This window comes from Seriola dumerili, unplaced genomic scaffold, assembly GCF_002260705.1.
Source record: "Seriola dumerili isolate Sdu_G_001 unplaced genomic scaffold, Sdu_1.0 BDQW01000138.1, whole genome shotgun sequence".
Lineage (NCBI taxonomy): Eukaryota > Metazoa > Chordata > Actinopteri > Carangiformes > Carangidae > Seriola > Seriola dumerili.
The window spans coordinates 14,300,380-14,310,555 of NW_019174393.1; the positions used below are offsets into that span (position 1 = coordinate 14,300,380).

The 10,176-nt window shown below is 40.6% G+C and overlaps 1 protein-coding gene across 1 annotated transcript in view; it reads right to left on the reverse strand.

Annotated features, from left to right (window-relative positions):
- syn3 (synapsin III) overlaps positions 1-9,931 on the reverse strand; it is a 106,879-nt gene extending 96,948 nt beyond the window's left edge. Inside the window, exon 1 of the mRNA XM_022749796.1 lies at positions 9,890-9,931. The gene's annotated coding sequence lies outside the window, so the exon portion shown is untranslated. The remainder of the gene's footprint in view (positions 1-9,889) is intronic.
- Between the last annotated feature and the right edge of the window lie 245 nt (positions 9,932-10,176).

Below are 10,176 nucleotides of genomic sequence, written 5' to 3' on the forward strand. Positions count from 1 at the left end.
TAAAAATGTGACGCTTCTCCACTTCCTGATGTTCACACTACTTCAGATCTGAGGTGAAAAGAGTGAGACCTGGAAAACATTCAGCTGCCAGTGCTAAAAAAAAAGAAGCTGATATACTGTTAAAGTGAACGGGTGCACTCTGGAGGTTTTTATACCAGCCATGAATCTGCTAAAAGCTGATTTGCATAAGATTAAGTTACCCAGTCAGGGTGGGACAAAAACTGCTGCCAAACAATTTAGTGACACAGCAGTGATGATGCAAAGTTGGAGGAGTGCTTCACAGCTCTTTTCTTTGTAAAGCAGATAGAGCCCGCTGGGACAAACAGCTCCCATGCTACAACGCAGCATGGCAGAGAAAAGACATTCAAACAGATTAGCTATCAAAGATGCTAGTAGAGGGGAGAAGAAACCCTTAAACCTGATTAAAACTAGGCCGCTCTCATAGTAAATGGAGCTTGGATGAGATGAAAGTGCATTTCTTATTGAAGCGTCACATCTCAGGCGGATGTGCCCGGTGTTTGCGGTGATGTTTTTGTAGTTAAAGGGGGAGGAGGGTCTAATAAGCCTGCAGCAGGGGGGAAAAGGATGTGGGGTGAATGTTTCATCTTGACAAGTTAACGCAGTCAGACAATCACCATCAGGAAGTCTTTGTACGAAGAGATCTGTAGCTGAGATCTGACCTGAGCAGTAGTCAGTAGCAGTGCTGATCATAGCTGTTCTAGCAGGAGTGTAAGTACATTTCTTTGTCCAATACTGAACCGATTCTCAAAAAGGGGAATTCTCCTTCCTCTTGTCTTCCTCCAGAGAGAAGTCAGAGGTCTGTACCTACATGACAGAGGCGATGGAGCAGGACTGAGTTCTCTAGTCTCCTGAACAGAGTCCCTCAAACACCGGCTGGCTATCATTCATTCATGCTGGAGGTTACTGCAACATCTTTTAGGCGTCACTGCAGGATATGTGGCGAAGCCCAGTTTGGGATTTTTTATCCCTTTTTGTATGAATTGAAAGAGTACGTTCAACAGCCTTAAAGAGTAAGGTTTGTTATTGTCTCCAAAACCCATACAACCAACAATGCGTTGGTCCATCTCTCAATACGAAGTGTTCCCAAAGACAAACACGCACATCCAAAAATACTTTCACAGGTGCTGCATCAAAAATCAAACTTAAGGCCAGAGTCAGACGAAAGATCCACCCACCGTGCTAACGGCTCCCAGCTATTTTCATACAGCGAGGTTTCAATCTGCCAGAGATCTTCATCAGGCACTGTCAGATCACCATCACAAAGCAGAACAGACCATAATACAGGCACAAACATTCATCACCCAGCTGATTGTTATCTGCATGATTGAGTCAAACTGCTCTCAGGGTGGACCAATCAGAGCAGAGCTGGATGACACTCTCTGATCCTCCCATATAAGAGACAGAGCACGCTTCTGTAGAGAGGACACAACAACTTCAAACACAAAGGCCAATGTCGTATAAACACAAATAGAAATCATGAGTCACATAAGTCAGCCAAAAGGGAATTATCATAAAAACTAATATATAGAAAAATACATAGAAAAATAGAAAACAGTAATATATTATGTAGAAGTTTTGGATTGCAGGATTGGATTGTCCAGAGTTTATATTAACACCCGTAACAGGAAAGATAAAAACTGAAAAGGGAGGTTGGCATTAACAGATATGATTCATATTCATTAAGATATCTGTTTAAAAAAAAAAAAAAAATCTGATAATGATATTTAGAAGAAATATTTATTTTGTTTGTGTTGTTGTGGCTAACGTGTTGCTGTGGCTAACGTGTTGCCTATATACACATCCAGCAGACACAACATTGGTATTCATCTGAAGTCGTCTTTCTGGCCCGCCTGGCAAATATAAGAGAGCTGAGGAGAACTGCAAAGTCAATTCCATTTGGATTTGTCACTGCAAGTGACAGCTCTTACATCAACCATTTAACCCATTGTTAATAAGAAAATATGGATTACAGCAGCTTTAATTTCCTTTAAAATCTGGGCACTGTAGTTTTTAAAAGTAGTGCATTTGCTGCAGACTATTTTCAGCTGTGGATAAATACACTTGTGAGTACCATGTCACCATACAATGTGCAATATGAATGGGGGAATGTGTAATAGTTACAGTATGAAAAACAAGAAATGTGCAAGTAATAGTAATGATGGTGTGGCTCACATAAGATAAGATATAAGATACATCAGACTCTATTACACAGGCAACACCTGTAGAATCAGCTCGGTCTTGGTTTTGATTTTTACATATTTGCTGACAATAATAAAAATTCAGGATGTTATCAGGCAAATCTTTTATACTGGAGTTTGGGGATTCTGTGTTTTGCCCAAAGGCATTTTCAGAGAGGCAGATGCTCGCTGTCAGAGGAATGACACCAAAACAGGAAATGCAGTCTGCCTTCCAGCTGAACAGCCTCTCCTCACTGAGTGAAGAGGCTTCCCCCTGGAGTTGATGCTCATGTGTCGACCACCACGAAAAGTTCTTACACAGCAAACCGGCAGGGCTTAAGTTAAATGATAGAAAATTGCTAGAAAACAGAGAATTAAAACAAACAGTCAAGGAGCCGCTGACTGCCAGCTCCGTCCTCTTAGTAACGACTTGATCCCATTGGACAGATCAGGAGCTGTCTGCTGAAATGCTGAAAATCACTACCTTTACACCGCTGGCACCTTCCCCACTTTCTCAACACCCTATAAGCTGCTTCCTCACTGCGCCTGAGCACATTTGAAGCTATTAAATCCTTAACGGCTTCGCCTCTCAGTTCTCTCTGCAGTAAATATCCACATGGGAACCCTGTAACGCTCTGTTACTGCTGACCGGGTGGCAAACATCGGTGAGAGGAGTTTATTAAGGAAGCACGAGCAGCAGAGACACGGACACAGCAACAGGTCGAGGAGAATCCACACATTTATGATCTTTCAATAATCCTTCATCCTGTCTGGTCTTTTTTAAAGAGCTTGTTGTGGCTCACTGTGAGAGGCAACAGAAAGGATGTGGCCGTTGTGTCAAATCATATTACATGTTCAATATTTCCAGACTGCACTCCACCCAGATAGTAACCTCTAATTGAATGCTGATAAGTGGAACAGCACAGTATAAAAGGAAATATTAGAGAGGTGCTTAAAATGTAACATCAAACAGGACTGTGGCTCTGCAGTAATCACTGGCTTTGCTCAATAATAACGGGGAGGACCCACATAATACCACCCCACACTCTGCTGATGTACAGCGAGTGTCGGAGTGTGTTTTTCTATATTTAAAAATCTTGTTATTGATGAAGACAGCAGCTCCTTCCTGATCCTCACTGTGAATCTGTTAAATCCATCACATGCTCCGATTGGCTGCTCTGTGAATTTACACATCAAAACCTGGCAGAAATGTTGACGAATTAGTGAAAGAAACGCAGTAGTGTCATTCCTGTTTGCCCCTTTACATATCCAAAGGATGAAATAATACGAGACTGTCCTCCTGTAAAAGACGAGCCCACAGGTGCAGCAGGTTATGACCCATAGTGATGTTTTGTTGCTAGGTGACATCTAGTGGCCGCAGTAATTATGACAGGAGCAAAGGGTGGATGGATGGATGGGTCAGCAAAACACGTTTAACAAAAATAATCATGTTGTTTACTGTAACCATGACAACATTGTCCGAGCCTTGGCCGCTACTATAGTAACCACGGTAACATTCGGTACACCGCTCTTGGTACACCGCTGTCAGTACAGTCGTGTGTATTATTGTAACCATGGCAACCAAGGTCCAATACGTTTGCCGCCGTAGGGGCGCTATTTCAGAACACACTCCTATGGGTCGAATAAGAGGGTTGAAAAACAACTCATGTGGTTGTTTAGGTTGGAGGACTGGTTGAATAATATCCAATACGCATTTCCAAATATTCAGCGAATAGACCAGATGTGAGGATTACGTCTGACTGTGATTTGATAGAAGTGTTCCTCGATAATGTTCATGTATCATCCTCTTGTAAATACGACCTCATGGTTTGAATAAAAATATAGTTCATGTGTATTTACTTTTGGAAGTGTGGGAAATTGGTGGTGAGGGGCAAGGATGCCCAGACTGTCCACTGCTGCAAAGTAATAGAATAATGTGGAGCAGCGTCAGACAGAAAACAGAAACTTAACAACTAAATGCATCATTTTATATGTGGATCTTAGGGCTGAAGGTCCATTTATCCATTAGTTGACTGATAAAAAAAATCACTTGGCAACAATTTTTTTGATTATTATTATAATATTACCAGGCTCTTACAAAATTCCTCCTCACACCCCGCACCAATTCACTGTTGATCTCTGACAAGTTAAAAGAGACCAGTGTGCGTCTCCCTGGGGAGCAGCGAACAGTCGAACATGGCTTTCATTATTCATGGCAGTCTGAGCTGAGGGGCCGGGGGTGTAACCAGTTAGAGCGGATGGTCAGTGGACTCAAGTCAAAGTGACGAAAAGCAAATTGATGAGAGGTGGGATGTGGCATTTAAGTCACCCTGAAGCATTCTGGGGGATTAAATGTGTGGGGCTCGCTGTCAGATAGATGATCGTGACAGTTTCTTGTTCTGGAGTTTTACCGTGAACGTCCTTGTTGTCATGGTTATCATGGTATTGTCAGTCTGTCCGCCTGTTTGTCAGTATGTCCAACACTTCCATCTCCATCTCCATCTTCCATATTGGAATGACACGGATACAAACATTCATGCTCCCCGGAGGATGATTCCTATGGAGTTTGGTGTGTCGGTCCATCCTATGAGTCCATAAAGGATCGCAAAAGCCATTTTTTCTATGGAATTCATGATCCCCATAGGACATCTATAGATGTTGGTGAGCTCATTTCTTTAAGTTCAACTGTGAGTTTCTCTTTGACTAATAATTTTGTCCATAATCTCAAAAGAAAGTTTTTTTCTATGGAATTAGCTTTACATATTCTTGGCCCCCAGACGATGAATCCTAATGTGTTTGGCAACCCCTTTAGATTTTCTTTAACGTCACAATATTTTGAAAAAAGCTAATAGTAATAATAATAATAATATTAAATGTCAAAAATATCTCATGCTAATAAGCAGACTGCTGTGAAATTTACGGACCTCTCTGAATTTCCTTGATGTAACACCATCCTGCCATCAGGCTCTAGGAATAATCAAATCATCATGCTTTTTGTTTTTCTGTGCAATGCTTTCACTCGTCTTCAATTGGAATTCAAATTTTTGGTTATGTTTCTTTTAAAAACAGATTCTTTTGCCTCATATGATCTTCCTCCTGTCTTTTCTCTCACCTTTTTAACTGCTGTATGACACTTTTACTGCATGTGAGCAATTGACTCTGCCTCGCATGATTTAACTCGACTAATGAGATTATTTCTGCCTTTAAGCAATGTTTGTAAAACTAAAACACCCTCTGGTTCGTTTATCACTGACTATGAGCTTATTTTTCTAACTATGACTATGAGCTGAATTATTTTACCCTTGGTAGCAGCTAAAAGGATAGTCAGTCAGTCAGTCAGTCCACCAACTAATATTACTAATATTAACAACTATTAACCCGTATTTCCAGTTCCATTTAACTATTGTATGGATTGCCATGAAAATTTTTGCAAACATTAATGGTCCCAGGAAGATGAAGCCTTCTGATTCTGGTGATCTCCTGACGTTGACATTTGTAGTTTTAACTTAGACTGTCTCAAAAACTATTTGATGGATTGTTATTAAATTTGTTCAGACATTCACAGTCCCCTCAGGATGACCCATACTAACTCATGTGACTAGTTAACTTTTCACCTTGTCCAAAATTTATGACTAAATATTTACATCAGTAAAGAGATTCTGATCTGCCTTAGCTAATTTGAACATGAACGTGAACATTTTGACTCAAATCTCCACTGTGCCCATATACAGCCTCACAGAGCCTCTAACATGCTTCACATCATCTGACTCCACCTACTGAAGTTCAGCTGAACAAATTAGATTATTTCAGCCTTTGAAAAATGTTGGTGATACTAAAACTACAGTTAGCTTCCAGCTAGTTTATCACTGACTATCTGTAATCTCAAAGTACTCTTCTATGAATATCACCAATTTTTAGCTGACTGGTTCTGTAGCTTGTCCACATGAGATTCTATTACCTAACACTCTGTTATATTAATGAGACAGCTGTTACAGCTGCAGCACATACAGTAGCATAAATGCACAGACATACAAAATCCTGGTGGTACATGCTCCTGACTCCTGTTATATGACATACACTGTTCCTTGTGTCTGTTCTTCATAACTTTTAGGTGCCAGCATCTACTAATTCTTTGCTTACAGTAAATTGTGGTGAGAAAACGACCTGTTTTAGAGTGTTTTTGCAGTCGCTTAGCAACCCGCTCCTTATTTTACTTTTAGTCCTACATGCGAAGCAGTAGCCCAGCTAAGTAACACACCACTCTTACTTTTTAGGGAACAGTGATGGTAACATTATGACTCATCACTGTTCGTCTGGCACTCTGCCACCTTCTTAATGTCGCTACTAGGAGAGAGCCAAGAGGCCAAACATCCCATGAAGAAAGCTTCTTCTAACACAGTGTCATCATGTGTTAATGATCTTCATGTGTCAGAGGAGGAGTGTGTGGGTAACACTGATATAGATGTGTATGTGTTGTAGTATGTGAGCTCTATAAGACTTGGTTTACAGTTGGAAGCCATTACTGTAATCTCTCCACAAAAATAGCTGATTATTGATATTTAGTGCTCATAATCAATATACTGTATTTTATAGTGTCTACACTGAACTGCAGTGTATCATATTAGTAATAAAATATACTCTACAGAACATTTTGTTTTGCAACATTCAACATTTTTAAAACCGTCCAATTTTAAAAGAAGAAATAGAATAGGAAAGAAATATATATATAATATATATACATATATATATATATATATATATATATATATATGTATATATATTATATATGTATATATATATATACACATACATACATACATGTGTTTTTATTCTTTTCTTTTTTCTCTCCCTCTCAATAACTCAAAATGTAAATCTATAACAATAACAAAAAGCTTACATTAGGTTATATAATGTTATGTCACCATCTTTGTTTTTGTTTTGCTTCACCAATAGAAAAAAAAGAAAAAGAAAGCAGGAATAGAATTTTTTAAGTGTTTCCACAACTGATCAATGATCTGTAAACTGTGGGACATAAAACGGAGAACATGGAAATAAAATGTAGAACATCAAAGTGATCACAGTGAAACATCGATAGAGGTTGAGGGAGGTTGTGTGAAGCCGGCTGTCTATTTTAATAAGCTATTTTAAAATGGCAGCGCGGGAAGACGCTACAGGCTCAGGCTGTTGATTTCAGCATGAAAATGAAAACATGCTGTGAAATGTTTTCATTACCTTCATTTCATACTGACTACTGAGGCACTTTCACACAGGACAACATAATAATAATAATAATAATAATAATGATAATAATCAGAACATCAGTGAGAGAACAGCTCTGGAATCCACTTGTAAATTAGAAACAACAAAGCTTGAAAGCTAAAGTGAATAGCTTACTGCTCTCCTGTGGGGAGAGAGTCATCCATGAACTGTGAACCTGTGAACTGCAGCGACACAACAGAGTGTCTGCAGCAGCAGCAGCAGCGGTGACGAGCTGCTGAGGCGAGGAGTCACAGCCGAGTCACCACGCAAGTGACCTCACTGCATATCTCACTGCAGACGCCACATTGATATCTACACACCGACAATGAGGCAGCAGGAAGTATCTGACCTGAGACCTTTTATTCTCCCTGTACCTGCTGGACTGGTCCAGAGATTAGACAGGTTCACTCCTAACAACCTCAGGAAACAATAAGATTGAAAGCAACAACTTCTCTCAGCTCTGGAAAGACCCAGACGTTATTCATTGATTGAGCCACACATCAGTGGGAGGAGCCAAATAACCACAGATTTCATTGGTACCAGCTAATGCTAACACACATTTTATCATTTTCAAGTAAAAATGCAGCACAATGTCAGACCAGCTTAACACAACACATCATCCATTCACATCTGAGTTCTGACTAAAAGGCTGCTGATGAATCATAATATAAACAGCATCAACAGGATATCGATTCACAACAAACCAGCCCCCACATCACTACAACTTGTTTCTACATCGTAGTCTCCTCCCTCCACACACTGGACACTTTTCTGCACAAAGTCTGGTGCACAACAAGCAGCAGCAGCACTGAACCAGCTAATTAAGGACAAAAAGGTCACTGCTGTTTTCTAATTCATCATTTCACTAAAAGAAAAAAGAAAATCGGGGGGGGGGTCATTAGTGGCTACAGGCTGCCATTCATGCTGGGGAGCATCTGCTGGGAGACGACATAGATAACTGGTTACGGTCTGGTCTGTTTGTGTCGGCCTTCTGATGGACTGATTAATATTTCATGGTGGTAACAGACAATGCATTTTTACAGTACACAGTTGGAATCTATACTTTCAAAATGACAATAAAGGACTTGTATTAATGCCGCTAGGATAAATCTGTAGACCTCCGACCACAGGCAGAGGCTCAATCTCCAGTTAATATAAACTGTAGACCCAGTCCCCCTTAAATCTAAGACCCAGTCACAATGGGAGCTGAGTGAGAAAAAAAATGGACAAACTGAGTATTGTATAAATCAGTGCGATTGAGAACAACTGTACAACAGGCTACACAACACTGTTTAGACTTAAAAAGGGACAGGTTTGCACGGATTCATACGCTGTGTTTAGTTACTGGAAAGAGACAATCAATATTCTGTGAACTATGTTAAACATAAAATGTCATATATGTCCAAATATGTATATCCTGTGTTTGAAGAGGAAAAACAACAGCTTTGGGAAAAGAGCAACCTGGAATATGTAAAAACCAAATTGATTTGCCATTAAAAGAAAAACTGCCTTCTAGATATGTTTGAATATTTTGAGGATGGAAAAGCTGATTCACAATTTACCAGTGAATTAATCTGCATTAGGTAAAAAATTATTTATTTGCTCAAATTTAATTTATGAAAATGCATGGTTGTGGATTTTTTTCTATGTGGGTTTTCAGTATTTTCCTTCTCTTGAAAAGAGAGATTGTAAGAGAGATTTCTGAAGCCATGAAATACACAGCAGTATAATTTCTATCATCTCTAATCCAACTATTTTCATATTTTTGAGACATGTAGCCTTCGATTTCTTTTTGTTGCAGTTTGCATTCTTTTGACTTTATCAAAATGAATAAACTGTAAAATAAATCTATCAATAATTAGGAGAATAAGAGCAGCTTTCACTCAGAAACATGTCTCCAGATGAATGTTGATCTACAAGCACAACTCAGCATATTTACTAAAAGGTGATGGTGTGTTCAGGGCAGTTTGTAAAACAGGGTTAAAAGATGAACAGATTGAGCACTGCCACACACAGAGACATACACTCTGACATCTGCCTCAGGATGCTGACTTTACGATCCTGCCCCCCCCCCCGCCCCCCCCCCCCCCCCCCCCCTTCACAAATCGATGAGAATGGACCTCACGCCACACCCCCCACACACCCCCTCCCCCCGGACTGTGGGCTGCAGAGACATGGCTGAGGGGAATCCCTGCACAAACCTCCTGTGTGCACCACACAGCTGCAGATTCAGACCAGACTGACACAACAGCACACCGCGTTAGCAAACCGCGTCTTCTCCGAGCCACACGAATTCAAAAAAATGAAAAACCCGGAAAAGACGAGGTTCATTGTGAAGCAAAATTTCTCCAAACGGCGCAGCGGAAGCACACACGGGAGACAAAACGCGGGAAAGATGCTGGGAATAAACGTGAAGATACGCACAAATTTACCTGAGCGGTCGTCAGTGATGAGCTAGCGTCGGATGATGACCCTCCTTCTTCTTCTTCTGCTCCTTCTGATGCTGCTGCTTCTTCTTCTGCGCTCAGGACCACGGTCTTCCTCAGCCTCCCAGCCAAGCCCCCCCACCCTCTCTCTCTCTCTCTCTCTCTCTCTCTCTCTCTCTTTCTCTCTCTCTCTCCATCTCTTTCCCTCTCTCTCTCTCTCTATCTCTCTCTCTCCATCTCTTTCCCTCTCTCTCCTTCGTCTCTTCTCATTGCTTGGTCTCTCTCTCTCTCTC